A 15,955-nucleotide genomic window follows, 5' to 3' on the forward strand; every position below is an offset into this window, starting at 1 on the left:
TGTCTACTGCGACAACAAGAGTGTTGTCTATATGACAGCCAACCCGGTGCATCATCGGCGCATAAAGCATATCGAGATTGATATTCACTTCATCTGTAAGAAGGTGGCTTTGGGTGAGGTCCGGGTTCTCCATGTGTCGTCCTCTCATCAGTTCGTGGACATCATGATGAAGGGCCTACCAACTCCTTTGTTTACTGAGTTTAGGTCCAGTCTGTGCGTCCATGATCCTCCCGCTTCGACTACGGGTGGGTATTAGGAAGTATATGTGTATTTTATGATGTATTTATCCTTGTACACTTAATGTATTCCTTGTACTCCAAGCCATATTGGCCATATATACAGAGGTCACCCCCCCTCATTAGGGTGTGTGGTGTTTTCCCATCTGCTTCTCTACCAAACTTTTGCCAAGAAAAAGTTTTTTAACGTTAGATTGTAATGCACTAAATATGGTTCACCTTTATGTAATGCTCTATGGCCATTAGAACCTTTGAATTATATTGTAATGCTCTATGGTGAATTACATTGTAATGTTCTATGATTTCATGTTTATACATTAATTGTACTTGTGGTAGAACCACCCAAATTAACCTGGCTAAAGTGTTCTCAACTTCGCCTCACATGCGAACCAACACTTTAATCAAGTCAATCTGGTAGTCTGTTGGGTTGTACCCGATAAACCACTTGTCTCAGATCGAAACGAAAAGCATCTCACACGAAGGCGAGTCCAGAGATTACAACATTTCGGTACTTAATACATAGATCCAAATTTGATTATTACACAACCATTGTTCAAAAGTGCATAAAGTAAAAGTTTCAGTGTTCAAAGTAGTGGAAAAAGAACATCAACTAAGCATCAAAGCAGATACATCATGGTGAAGCCAACCATGACATTAGTTACCACGGTCCTCGCCGATTGAGGATGGGTCCCACTTGACCGTCCAACCCGGAGGGAGCTAGGTTGCCAAGTTAAACTTGCAGCACACTCATCGACATCTATTTCATTGCCTGAAAACAAAGCCACAAGCAAGGCTGAGTATACTAATACTCAACAAGACTTACCCGTTAAGTGGTATCTACTCCACCGACTCTTAGACATGCAAGACTTTTTGGCTGAGGGGTTTGTTTTGCTAAAAGCATCTAAAGTAGGTCCTTACTTTCAAATTTTAGCATCAGGTTCTAGTTGATTAACCATTCTAGATTAGCACCTATTCTAAGCAAGCATGTAATTTAATCAAGCATCAGTATTATTCATCATCCTTTGTTTCACTTCTTACTCAGTGCAGCACAGTGATCAAGCAATGTCGAACTGTGAGAGGCAGATGATTCGAATCGAGTTTTTAAACCTTGCAAGGGGAACCTAACCCCACAACATCCGCGTACCACAACGGGTCCACTTCACTTGTCAGCAGTCCCCATCAAACCCCGAGCACGTGGACAGGGCCTACATCCCATTGATACAATGCCCCACAATCCCAAACGACACCGTACCGTGACTGCACTTGTACCCACATGCTGCAGCAGGGGAAACTCTATTCCAGAGACAGTAGGGATAAATTCACGCCCCGGTTCAATTAGGTAGTAAGCTTCCCTATCCCATACTAGGTATGAGATTAGTACTTTCAAACACTTGACCACGAACACTGACACATTTCGACCTTAGCATTTTCATAACTAGACATACGAGGCAATCCACCAATTCAGAACCATATAGCCCAGCCCCACCCGTCAATTCTTATGATTCTAACATAAGTAAATAGGCAACTCCTATAGCTCACGAGTGACAGGAAATCACTCGACTTTTACCATGTCCCTATTTAGCATAGCAACTACTCGGCTTAACATACTAGTATTTAGCACATAGGTACCTAGGATCATGCAACTAAGGTTCCAAGCAACTCCTATGAACCTAAATGCACAAACATAAGTAACATAAATAGTGCATAATTTAGAAAACTGGGTTATGCTTCGGGGCTTGCCTTCCTGTTCTAAGTTAGTGGGAAGCTCATTGGACGCTTGGCTGGGCTCTTGCTCGGCCTCGACATGATGCAGCTCGACAGGTACTTCCTCGGTCATCGGGAGCAGTTCATAAGTTCTGTCTGTGAGATTCGCTTCTACATGAGATGCATATGCAATATTCAAGTTTCACGATTTCACATGCAAGATGCATTTCATGAATTACTGCAAAAGTGTAAATTGCATTTTGACCATATTTACCTAGCCAAGATGCCGAGCATTCATTATCTTCATGAACTAAGGTGTGTTGTGATTTAAAACCCGAGGTTGACTCTGATGGTGATTGTGTACACATATATAAGGTTTTAACAACTTAGACTTCACAAAAGAAAGGTGGGGTCCATTGAGGGTTGCTCAACATTTATTTGGAAAGTTATCCTATTTCTGAATTTTTAAACAACTCAAATTATCATATTTAAGTGTATTTAACTACATGCATTTGTGTGAGCAAGGTGAAACATGTATCAAATATAAACTAGCATTTTTCCTAGGGAAACAATGGTATCAGGAACTCAACAAAGGTGGTTTCACATTTTTATCTATTTTCTTCCATTTTTAGTGTTACTAACAAGATCTAGCCTAGCATTTCAAGGTTTGTCTTAAACCAGTGTGTTCAGCACCTAAAATAGTGTCACAAAATGCATATCTAGAACAAGCATGACACAAGTAAACTAATAGAGGTGGATTCATATTTTTACCCTTTTTGTGTGATTTATAGGGCATTTAAAGGCTTAAACACAAAATAAAATCTAGAGAAAGATTTATAATAGTGACAGGATCAAAATCATTTTTTAGTTAAACTACTTATCATCCAGAGTCTAACAAAGTTGGTTTCATATTTTTATCATTTTTATAAATTTACCTATGCATTTTCAAAGTTTCAGCTGATTTAAACCAAAATAAAACAGAAATAGAAAAATGTTTCATGTGTAGGCCCCTTGAACTTTTAAACTTCGTAGCTAGGTCCTGGATTCTTACTCGGGGGACCCTAAAAAGATTTGGGGCTATGCAATGTAATCCCTAGGGTGGTCGGTGGCTTCTCCGACGAAATCTCTGGCGAGCGGCAGCGCTAGAGGGGAAAGGAAGGGCACGGGCGCGAAGGGCTACTCACCGTGACAAGGCGCGCTGAAGGTTCCGAGGGTGGAGGCAGCTTGACGATGGTTGTCCATGGTGGCGCTTCGATCACGGCGGTAGGGAAGCTTCTCCGGCGCCGGCAGTGGTGCGGGCGGCCAAGAGGTGGCTCGGTGAGCTGTGGTGGGGAACATGTGGTGCTCTGGTGGGCTCAGGAGGCGGTGGGGCTCCCCGGGGAGGTGCACGGCGGCGCTCTGCTTTTGCCGGTGGAGAGGAGAGGGGGCTCGGTGTAGCGCTGGCGAGGGCCCTGGGGTGCCTTTTATAGCGTTGGGGTGTGAAGGGGATGCTAGGAGGAGGCCTCAGGCGCTAGATGGTGATTGGAGGAGGGAAGCAGGGTGGAGCGCCACTAGCAAAGCAGCGAGTGGGCACAGTTGTTGGTGGCAGGGTTGCGGGCGCTTGTGGGCGAGCTCCGGCCATTGGCCACGGAAGATAGTGAAGCTCTAAGATGCTCTGTGTCATGCGTGGGGGATTGACCAGGAGCGGGGCTTGTGCCGTCACTTCAAGCACGGTGGTTGGCCGGGCGGCGAGTGCTAGTGTGGCAGCGTGACGTGGCAGCGATGGCTTGCGGGGGCATGTGGGTTGTGTGAAGGCCACTGGCCAGTGGAGATGCGCGGCAGAGGGTGGTGATGGAGCGCGCCGAGGATTGGGCGAAGGCGCGGGTCGTGTGGTCTTGTCGCTGGCGTCGATAGGAAGCAGCATTGCGCGAACGCCGAGGTGTCACGTGGCGTGGCACGGCGCGGGCACGGGTGACCGTGCACATGGCTGGCGCGCTAGAACGCCGTGGTGTGCGGGGGCAGCTACGTTTGAGGAGATTTTGCGTGAGATTTTCAAACCAAACTCAAAATTTTTTCATATACAAAAGTTGTTATCCTAAGTTCAAACTACAAGTTCTATAGAGGCTTCAGGTTCAAAACTGATCTATACTAGGAGATAAACGGTTGAAAAGTTTGGAAGAACGCTGGTTTAAAGGACTTAGGGAGTTTTGAACTAAGCTTTGAAATTCCACTGAACTTAAACCCAAATTTTGAACCTCTTCCACTTCAAATCAGGAAAAACTCAAATAATCAAGTTCTTTGTTTTGAAAAGTTCTACAACTTTTATATTGGCAAAAATCTGAGTTGTTATATAAAATTTGAAATCATTAATTGCCCCCTATTAGATCTTTCTTAGGGCATTTTTAGCCATTTAAAGGGTTTGAAATTTCAATTCAAATGTGTCTATTGGATTTTTCAGATGCTTCCTGCATTTCCAACCTAGTATGAGTGTTTTTCATACTTAGCCTTATGTTTGACTTGGTTTGGCTCAAATTTGCCCCTTTTTGGTGACATTTCGTGTATTGAGTGCAATTGCATTTCAAACAATTGGCAGGTTTAAAACCTAAGTGCAAAATGTACTCTTAAACACTCTAATTAGCCTTTAAACATGCACTCTTTAACTAGGGATGTTACAGTACTACTTGATACAATTTTTAATTTAACATATCTATGATTTCCTGTATGTTTAAATTAGTTGAGGTGAAGATTTATTCGATCAATATAAACAATATCAACCACATACATCAATTGAATTTTGGCGCTTTCAAATTATTTAATTGAATAGTTTGTTGACGATAGTGATGTATTAAAATAATTATTTTACAAACTTAAACAATTAGTATAGAATTAATGCTGATTCAAACTTATTTTAAATATACTTTGAAATATGTAAAGTTTTTATTTTTTTCTTTAACAAAATCAGTGGAAAACATATATAAATTTGTGTGTTTAAATTAGTTGAGGTAAATATTTATTCGATCAATATAAACAATGTTAACCACATACATCAATTGAATTTTTTGCACATTCAAATTATTTAATTGAATAGTTTGTTGATGATAGTGATGCATTAAAATAATTATTTTATAAACTAAAACATCTAGTATAGAATTAATGACTAATTCAAACATATATTAATATACTTGCTAATTTAATATATATTTTTTCATGTTCCAAATATGTAAAGTTCTTATTTTTTTCCTTCCTAAAACTAGTGAAAAACATTTATAAAATCTATTTGCAAAATAGGCGGAAATTGAAAATTTTCAAAAACGGTTGACAATTCCAACCCGGCACTAAAGGCCCCCCTAGTTGCGGGACTAGGGGGCCTTTAGTCCCAGGTGGACTTTGCGACCAGGATTAAAGGCCCTTTAGTCCCAGTTACAAAGTAAACCCGGGACTAGGGGGTTAAAAGCGCCCCCTCGTTTCCCCTGCCCCCTGTTCAACACTTAGTCGTTTTTTCAAGATCGCGTCGTTGTCTCTTAGCTCCGTCCGCCGCCCCGTCACCGCCTTGCCGTCGTCCTAGCCCGCCATCCTCCTCGTTGCCTGCTGTTCCGTCACCCGCTGTTCTGTCACCAGCCGCTCCGGCCACCGTCGCCTACCCCGACTGCTGTCGCCCGTCCGCCTCTGTCTCCGTCGCTCGCCGCCTCTATCACCTCCTTCGCTCGCCGCCCCCTCCTTCGCCCCAGCCCGCCGTCCTCCTTGTTGCCCGCCACTCTGTCGCCCGCCGCCTCGGCCGCCATCCGCATTGCCACCACCTCCGAACTCCGTCGTCCGGCCGTTGCCCGCCACGGCCGCCGTCACCCGCCGCCCCATCCCGCCCCACCCCACCAGGAGAACCCTCATCGGACGGTCCAGGCCGCCGCGGCGCGTCCCCCCCTCCCCGACCGGGGCCCTTGCTGACGCAAGCCCGTGGTTTGCTGACGCAAGGGCATTTTTTTACCTTTTTAGTGAGAAAATTAGTAGAAATGCTAAGACAATTTGTAGAAATACTTAGAAATTTGTAGGAATGCTGAGAAAATTAGTATAATTTAGTATAAATGTTTAGTATAATTTTGTATACATTTAGTATAATTTTTAATACATTACTATGCTTTAGTATAAATGCTTCGAAAATTAGTAGAAATTAGTAGAAATACTTAGAATTATTTAGTATAAATGCTTAGTATAATTTAGTATTCATTTAGTATAATTTTTAGTACATTAGTATAATTTAGTATAAATGCTTCGAAAGTTACTAAATATTAGTAGACATTTGTAGAAATGCTTAGAATTATTTAGTATAAATTCTTAGTATAATTTAGTACAAATGCTTAGTATAATTTAGTATTCATTTAGTATAATTTTTAGTACATTAGTATAATTTAGTATAAATGCTTCAAAAATTAGTAGAAATTAGTAGATTTTTGTAGAAATTCTTAGAAATTAGTAGAAATTCTTATAAATTAGTAGAAATTTGTAGAAATTAGTAGAAATTTTTAGAAAATTAGTATAATTTAGTAGAAATTTGGTAGAGGTGTTGTATCTATAATTTAAGAATATTATTTGTGAAAATATACAATTAGAGGTGTTGTATATAATTGCATGATTCTTTTTAATGTTAAATTTCTTGTAAGTTTTCATGTAAGTTTCATTGAAGACATTCATGTAAATTTCATGTAATAAATTTGTTAGAAGTGTTGTATATATAACTTAATGTATGGTTTCATGTGTATATTTCAATCAGTTTATTTTTTTCATGGTTGTTCTATGATTTCATGTATATACCTTAATTGTACTACTTGATATAATTTTTAATTTAATGTACCTATGATTTCATGTGTGTTTAAAGTAGTTGAGATGGTAGACGAACAGAATGCAAGGTATTTAATGGAGCGGATTATTGCTGGTGGTAATGGCTCTAACCTGCCCGTAATGTACACTGACAAAGAGGGTAGCCAAGAGGACATGTTCCTCAACATGTCTGGTGATGGCAATGAAGAGCCCGAGCCCGAGCAAAACCTTGCCCTGACGGAAGGTTCCAGTGAGGTATATATCATTTCCATTGTTTTACCCCATCTATAATTTCATATTCATTATTACTATGTACTAATTAATGAATCTTGAAATGTTAGCCCTCTGGATCGACAGAGACGAATCCTTTAAGCATTGCTATGAAAGAAAGAGATATTTTATAAACACGTTAGATGCACATCTAAAAATATTGATACAATTTTGCAGACACACGTATAAAACGTCTCTAGCTGTGTAGTTACGTAGTATAGTAACGCTTCATTTCATATTAATAAATATAGATACAATTTATAGATACATATACAAAACATGCCTACTAATATAGACACATTTTATAGCGATGTCTTATTGCGTAGTGATTAGTATAGAGACAATTTAGTACAGCGTGATGGGTGACGTGGCACGTGACATGGCAGATGATGTGGCAGCTGATGTGGCAGATGTTGTGGCGGGTGATGTGGCCGGTAACGTGGCGGGGACACGTTTCATAGTAACACCAAATTGCGTGTTAACAAATGTAGAAACAATATCGTAGATACATTTTTATTACGTGTGTACGGATATAGACACGTTTTATAGTAACACTACATTGTGTATTAAGAAATGTAGAGACAATTTATAGATACATCTATTTTCGTGTGTACTGATATATAATGATTCTTTTATTTGCATTTATAAATTTAATATATCATTTTATTTCAAATAGTTTAATAATGTCTAATTAAAGTATCTATGACATTGCATTGGCAATCAATTCTTTACTTCACCAAAAAAAAATTGAGTAATTCATTCAAGAACCAACAAGTACATTAATTAAAGTACTGTCAACCAGATAATTGTTTTGATAAAGAAACACAAACAAAGTGACAATATCATACAATTATTTCTAAATTTTTCAATAACAACTAAAATCTATGCTTCATTGCCCGTTCTTGCCCCTCTCTCCATCGCAGCTTCACTTGTCCCTTGAAAAGTTACATCACCAAGTTGTTTCAGATTTGTACTTGTAGCTTTCTTCACCTGCAACGGGGGGCATGAGGTTAGATGAATATCACAATTTGAAGATATTATGAAACTATAGGTTTAATCTTTGAAAAAAAACAAACATGTGAAATGGGGCCATGCAATAACATAGCCAATAGCATCTATTAGTGTACGAATGTTAGAAACAGGTCTAGGTATCAGCTCTTCTCCTTTATTTCTACTGTCAACATTTTCAAGACCTTCAACATAAACCCTGACATATTCCTTTCCAAGCACGCTTCCTCCAATGTCTCGTTTGGCATCAGTAGTCGCTAACTTCGCATTGGCCACAATGCTTCTTTTGTTTCTTAGTGAAAGAAGATAGACTGGATAACGGCTCTACCATTTTGCAAAACATGAAGATAAGAGTTTTGTACATTTAACTAATTTAACTATAAAAGAAACAAGCGGAATAGAAGCGTATCGGTTCTGACCGACACAAACTGAGGGTTTTAACTCTTCAAGTCCTCTAGAATAGTCAGGAATTATATTAGTCAAAATACAGCATCACTAAAGCAAGTTCACTCATTATAAACAATATTGCAATGTTAGCTTAGACATACCATGTTTGTCAAAATGGGATCCTATGAAAAATTTGTGGCTGCATTACCATTAACTTCATGAATAGAACTCAGAATATGTGCCTCCTGCAGCCACAGCGTAGATAGCAGTATGAGTTTGTAGACAACTAGATTGGCCAAAGTAGATGTATCACAACAAGAATAGGACTGTATCATACTTTTAGCGCTAGCAAGGCACTATTCAACTGTGATCACCCTGTCTAATATTGTGCTGCAAGACAAATTTGATGTAAAAAAGGGACTATTCACTGAGGCTAAGCTCTGCTATAGTTAAGGAAATCATGACTTGACACCACTAAAAATGGTAGTAAAATCTATCTTATTGCTGCCACGCAACAACTACATCAAGCTTTATGAGGGTCTTTGTTAGATGGTCTGAAAGTTATATAAACACTCTTTGTGGGATAAGTTTTGGAGACTAAATGAATAGTCTTTTTAGGATGGAGGGAGTAATTAATTAGAAATTTAGATAAGTGTCCAATTATAAACAATTATTTACTTTGTATAGATAAAAGAATAACCCTACCGAGCCATGTATAGTCTTGATCGTTCAAAAACTAATCTTCATGTAATACATCCACGATAAACAATGGACGGCGTTTCTAGACTACTCAGAAACTCACGATGCATAGGTATATGATACAAGGAATAATTGCACTACAACTTAATTATGCCAAAAAAGTATTAGATGTTGGTTGATAAATAAAAAAACCATGAATAAAGTGTATTAACAGAATTTAAAAAAAGGGGTATATGATACAAGGAATAATTGCACTGCAACTTAATTATGCCAAGAAGTATTAGAAACATTGGTTGCTAAATAAAAAAAAATAGGAATAAAGTGTACAATAGAATTTAAGAAAAAAGAAAGAAAAAGGAAAAACTCGAGGCTCCTAGGAATCAAACTGTAGCTACCAATATGAGAGTCTTGCAAGCTTACCATTGAGCTAGCAATGTACATCTGTCAAGTGTTTAAATACAATTTGTTTTAAATAAACAAAACCCGCCCAGGCACCCATGGCCAAAAATTGGCCATCTATCCTAGCCTGTCCTAGACGTGTTTGTTCCAAGTTTTTTTTTGATGATGTCCCCCCGCCGTCGCTGCCCTAGAAGCCCCAAGCATTGCCCCTATTAGCCCCAGGCCCCACCCGCGCCGCCCCTGCAAGATCCTACTGGTGCTGCCCCTAGTATTCCCTAGCGTCGCTGCCCCTACGAGGCCCCGCCGGCGCCGCCCCAGGTAGCCCCCGCTAGCTTCGCCCCTACAAGCTCCTGCCTGCGCCACCACCCCTGGAAGCAGCCGGCTTCGCCTCCCCTGGAAGCCGCCTACGATGCCGCCCCTGGAACTGCCGACGCAAAATTCTGGTAATTGGGAGGGGACAAATGCATGCATAGGTTTTGGATTCATCAAATTCAGAGATGATCTATGAATTTCGTTTCTTTTTTCCCAGAGAAGATGAGCTATTATATGTTGTCTAGTGCCTGTGACTTTTCACTGTAGCAAAACCAGGATCAATTCCCGGGCTCTCCTGAAGAGTAAGTTTCTGGTAGTTCCTATAGACTAGTCTATTCAGTGTTGAATTGTACAAGGTCTTGTTGTTTGGACATCAGGCATGATGCTCAAATTACTATGTATACATTTTGTCTTGCATAAAGATGGAACTCCAGTTCAATGCATGCATATTATTGGCAGTGTGGCAATATACTGAAATTTTTTATATTCAGTTATTTTAAAGTTGATATGGTAATATGCCATCCTTAATGTAAATAAATTAGGAGCCTTGGACTTTTACTACTTAACATCTTGAGTAACGAACCCTTTCCTCAATCCTTGGATCATTGACAACTTCTCAATCTCTTCCTTATCCTCATCGGTTAATTTGTATGCATAAAAGAGATCCTGCTTTTTTGCCACATTGTTGGCCTCTACTACTGACAGGGAAACCATTCTTTGTATTCAAAGACAAGTCAAAATTGTTTGTGTATATCCCAGTGACCTCCAGGAAATGGTGAGCAGAATTCAGGTCTTTTTTTCACTGATATGGGCTTGTGAAGCATGTACATGAATTTCGTATTACTGCAAATTAAAGCAGCTGATATGTTTTATTTAAATTTAACAGCTCCTTACATAGGGTGATGGATCAAAGTTGGATGAAAAAATCAAGATGGGAGACCGCATATGAAGATGGTGTTGAAGAATTTTTGGCTTTTGCTTACTGGGACCTTCCACGTGATAGTGAGATATTGTGTCCATGTAAAAAGTGCAAGAATAGAATAACCCAAAGTCGTGATGAAGTTAGGACACATCGGTGTGACGGTATTCTTCAAGGTTATACTACTTGGGTTCATCATGGTGAGAATTATGATAGACCATCAATTGCATTTGTTGATGTGCCAAATATCATAATGTTGCCTGCTTCGGGTATAGTACAAGGTCGCCGGGATGGAGAATCAGATAGCATGCAAGAACTGCTACATGCTGCATTTGGTAGGGCCGCAGGTTTGCCTCAAGGCGAAGCAGATGATTTTCAGTCAGGATTTGCAGATATGGAACATAATGCCCTAGAGGATATTGTGAATCCAGCTCATGGTGATGATTCGAGGAGGGATCAGAATATATATGGAAGGTTCTTGAAGGATGCACACGTAACGTTATACCCTGGTTGTAAATACTCAAGGCTGTCATTTTTGGTGCACTTATATCACTTGAAGTGCTTAAATGGTTGGTCACAAGAATTGTTTGGAGCACTATTGGGACTACTATCTTCTGCGCTACCTCCTAAAGCAAATCTACCTAAGACATATTATGAAGCGAAGAAGATCATCCGTGGATTAGGTCTTGATTATGTGAAAATCCATGCTTGCCCCAAAGATTGCATGCTATTTCGAGGTGAACATGCCAAAAAGGATGTTTGCCATGTGTGTGAGAGCTCTCGTTGGAAAGATATTAAGGAGAATGGCTCATCAGCTAAACCTAAGGGGAAAAGGAAACTAGCAAAAGTGTTGTGGTATTTTCCATTGATACCTAGGATCCAAAGGTTATTTTCAACTACCAAAACTTCAGATGATATGCGATGGCATGAGGAGGGCCATACGAAAGATGGAAAACTATGACATCCAGCAGATCGGTGAAGCTTGGAAAGACTTTAATGCTAGGCATCATGAATTTGCAGAAGATGCTCGTAATGTACGCCTTGGTCTTGCAAGTGATGGATTTAACCCCTTTGGGAATCAGAATTTAAAGCATAGTACATGGCCTGTAATGCTCGTTCCTTACAACCTACCACCTTGGATCTGCATGAAGCAAACATCTTTTATGTTGCCAATGATCATCCCTAGACCAGGTTCTCCAGGTAATGATGTGGACGTATATTTGCAGCCCCTGATTGATGAGCTTTTATGTTGTGGGATGGAGTTGAAACATTTGACACCTCTTCGAAAAAGGAATTCCCTCTCCGAGCTGCACTATTGTGGACTATAAATGATTTTCAAGCATTAGCTTACCTATATGGATGGAGCACAGGTGGTACATATGCATGTCCTTCTTGTGGTCCAACGACAAAATCAGTTCGCCTGAAGAATGGTAAAAAGTCGTGCTATATGGGTCATCGTCGATGGCTACCAGAAAATCATAGATACCGAAGGCAAAGGATGCAGTTTGATGGCTCGATAGAGACTGAACTTGCACCTAAAACAATGAGTGCCACTACTGTTGTTAAAATGTTAGAAGGGAAAAAGTTTGTGATAGAGCTGGAGTGCCCGATCTTTCGGTGAGAGGGATAACTTCGATTTGTGGAGGAGGTGACTCTTGCGATCCGACTACAAACGAACAAGTCGTGGCGCCTTAGCAATCGCTGAACCAACTCCAAATGGTTATTGACCTTGCTGATGGCAAGATCAACCTGAACATGAGGTTCTATTCCCGCAAGCAATCGAAGAACAAGCAAGAACAAGATGAAGGCAAAACTGAATATCAATCACTCACGAATTGGGGTTCACAATGGCTGTCCACAGGTGGCTGCTGAGCACAACTGCAGTACAGGACGTTTGCACAATGGCTAAACTTATCAAAGAAAACCCGCCAAACCAAGGGGGCGTGAGCAGGACTAAATAGGAGAAAGGTGGGGAGGGAATTTCGTCCAGCATGAATCTTTGGCTGAAATCCCCACCTAACCTTTCTAAAATAGCTACGTATTACATGGAAACAATCTTTCCAAAAGATAGGTGGCGCAGCACCCTTTATTGGCTTCCATAGATGGCGTTCAGGTTGTCATTCCTGGACAGAATCTTCTTCTTCATTCCTTAAAAGGATCACATAATTCAGGTCACGTGCACGGGCTCGCGTTATTGGACCTTGAAACGTTTCTGGATTTGGTGTAGTGGGAAGTGACGTTGGTGTTGGTTCCGTTGGAGTAGCAGGTCCTGTGTAGGGGTTGATGTCCTCATCAGTTTGTGCTAGGGAAAAAGGTGTGCACAGCAAATAAGGACAACAAGAAAGGCAAGAATAAGGAAGTGGCTGTTGAAAGTGCTACGAAATGCAAGTGTAAAATAAAAGGACAAAATAAGGAGTTAGATGGGAGTGGTGCTAAGGAGAAGAATCCTAAAGATTGGTTGAAAAAGAGGTCAGTTTTCTTCAAGCTACCATATTGGAAACACAATAGATTAAGACACAATCTAGACGTAATGCACTTAGAGAAAAATGTGAGTGACAACTTTATCTTGACTTTGTTGGCTATTTGTCATAAAACAAAGGATGACCTTAATGCACGACTAGATTTAGTTGAACTTGGAATTCGAGAGGATCTTCATCCTGTTGTAGATAATGAAGGAAAGCAGTCGCTTTTGGATGCACCTTTTACCATGTCTAGAGAGAAAAAGGAGATCCTTTGCTCAGTAATTAAAAACCCTTAGGACTCCTGATGGATATGCATCAAACATATCTAGGTGTGTGAACATGAAAGACTTTACATTGAGTGGACTAAAGAGTCATGACAATCATGTTTTACTACATGACATTCTTCTAGTGGCGCTCCGATCCTGTTACCCTAGCAAAGATATCATGAGGATAGTGGTTGAATTATCTAATTACTTCAAGATGTTGTGCTCCAAGGTGATAGATGTGGATGAGTTGGTAAAGCTTCAAGAGAGTATTGTGATGACACTATGTGATATGGAGAGAACTTTCTTGCCATCATTCTTTACTGTGAGCGTGCATTTGATGGTGCATTTAGTAGAAGAAGTTAAACTTGGTGGTCATGTTCAATACCGGTGGATGTACCCCATAGAGAGGTATGCAACTACATTAATTTGCACTGTCAATAATTGTTCAATAATTTTTGCAACTTACATATGTCCATAATTGGATATAGATTTTTGTTCAGCTAAGGGAACTTGTGAAGAATAGAGCTCACCTAGAAGGTTCAATTGCTGAAGGATATTGCATGGAGGAGTGCCTGGACTTTTGTTCGAGATTTTTAGAAGGAACTACACGTTTTACTAGGCCATCTAGAAATCCTAAACCTTCTGATGAAACAAAGGGCATGTATTTGTTTGATAGTGCTGGTGAACCAATTGGAAAGCGTACCGTTGTCAACCTTGATAAGCATCTTCTTGTTCAGGTGCATCGATATGTCTTGCGACATTGCGATGAACTTGAGGATTTACACGGGTTTGTTCATATAGTGCTCCCTATTATGTTTATTTTTGTAGTAACTTGATGACATGACACTGATTCAATTGTTGTAGAGAATTCTTGGAAGAGACAAAAAGCAAAATGGATCCATCATCTAATTTGACACCTTGTCCCATAGAGAAGTTGATCAATGAACACTTTCCTGATTGGTTGGAGCAAAAGGTGTGTAAATCTTAAATTGATGCATTTTAGCCATACCATTAATAGATGGAATGGATCTAATATCATTCCTTATACAAACAGGTTATCCTAGGGGATGGAACAAGTATCCCGACAAAGGTTAGAGCATTGGCTGCAAAACCTAGCAGATGTGGTGTGAGATGCAGTGGTTACAGTATTAATGGTTTCAGGTTCCACACTATGAGCCGTGAGGCTGCACGCTTGACACAAAATAGTGGCATAGTGAACATCACATATGATGGTGTGAATTATTATGGTAGATTGTCAGATATAATTGAATTGTCATATGCAGAGTACAAGGTAGTGCTTTTCAAAGGTGAATGGTATGATGTTCATCATCAAGCTGGGTTACAACAAGATGAGTTTGGATTCACCCTTGTGAATTTTTCTCGAAAGATACACACAGGACAAAAATTAGAGTATGATCCTTTTGTTTTCTCTTCACAAGTGCAGCAAGTCTTTTATGTTCAAGATCCAAAAGCTGAAGCATGGCACACCGTGATGAGAGTTATCCCACGTGATAATTTTGACATGGGTGCTCAATTGTTGGTTGATGAAACAGATTAGAACAATATAGTCTTTTGTACTACTGAACATCATGTATTATTTTGTTGGTGCTCTTCCTATTCTGCAAAAAACCATTCTGTAACTTCTATTCAGCCTAGCTGCAACCAAGACAAACACAAGTGTCACAAAGATTTGTTTTGTTGTGCATTCCTATGTTGGATCCTATATCGGCAATGTTGTAATTCTGTAGAAGACAGTTCAGTCTGCTACCAGACTTGAAAATTGTAAGCAGTACCTCCATCAATGTTAAGGCCATTGTTCAAAAAAAAGGCTAGTAATATATGTATATGATTTACCAGCTGAGTTTGACAATCATCTTCTTGAAGTAAGCCTATGTCGCAAGTTTCTTTTTTGTGTGTGTGTGTTCTTTAAGCTTTGTTGCAGCATTGAGATTAATATGTTATTTTTGATAGGGACGACATTTCAAGTTTCAGTGTGTGAATAGAATTTACGATGGCAGAAACAAAACATTGTGGACCCAGCAATTGTATGGTGCCCAGGTTTGTTTTTTTAATCTTGGATGCTAGCAGATATTCTTAATGTTTGCTGTTCCATGTTCACAGTGATATGAATTTACCAGCGCAAGCATATTTGACCAATGTTTTATTTCCATGTAGATGGCACTCTATGAGAGCATTCTTGCTAGCCCTCACCGCACTCTTAATAGGGATGAAGCTGATTATTTCTATATGGCAGTGAACTATTTACGAACTGAGAAATATTATGAGGAACTAGCAAGCTCTGTTTTCTGTGGTGTCCTACTAGGGGATAGCTGGAGTGGGCGTATGGAAGACAGCATGCTTCAAGGATGTATTCCTGTCATAATTCAGGTATACAACATCATTTTCCTTGTGTTGCATATCAAGGGACAATATAATGTGTATATGAATAGACTGTTGGGTGTTGACATGATAGAACATTTCATCAAGCGGTGTCTTATTCAC

At 39.9% G+C, this 15,955-nt stretch overlaps 2 pseudogenes; both read left to right on the plus strand.

Moving 5' to 3' along the window:
* The first annotated feature begins 11,291 nt into the window (after positions 1–11,291).
* On the plus strand, positions 11,292–12,863 carry LOC140222973 (uncharacterized; annotated as a pseudogene).
* On the plus strand, positions 12,442–15,011 carry LOC140222818 (uncharacterized; annotated as a pseudogene).
* The last annotated feature ends 944 nt before the right edge of the window (positions 15,012–15,955 follow it).

Source organism: Setaria viridis, chromosome 5 (genome assembly GCF_005286985.2).
Source record: "Setaria viridis chromosome 5, Setaria_viridis_v4.0, whole genome shotgun sequence".
In the NCBI taxonomy this organism is placed as follows: domain Eukaryota; kingdom Viridiplantae; phylum Streptophyta; class Magnoliopsida; order Poales; family Poaceae; genus Setaria; species Setaria viridis.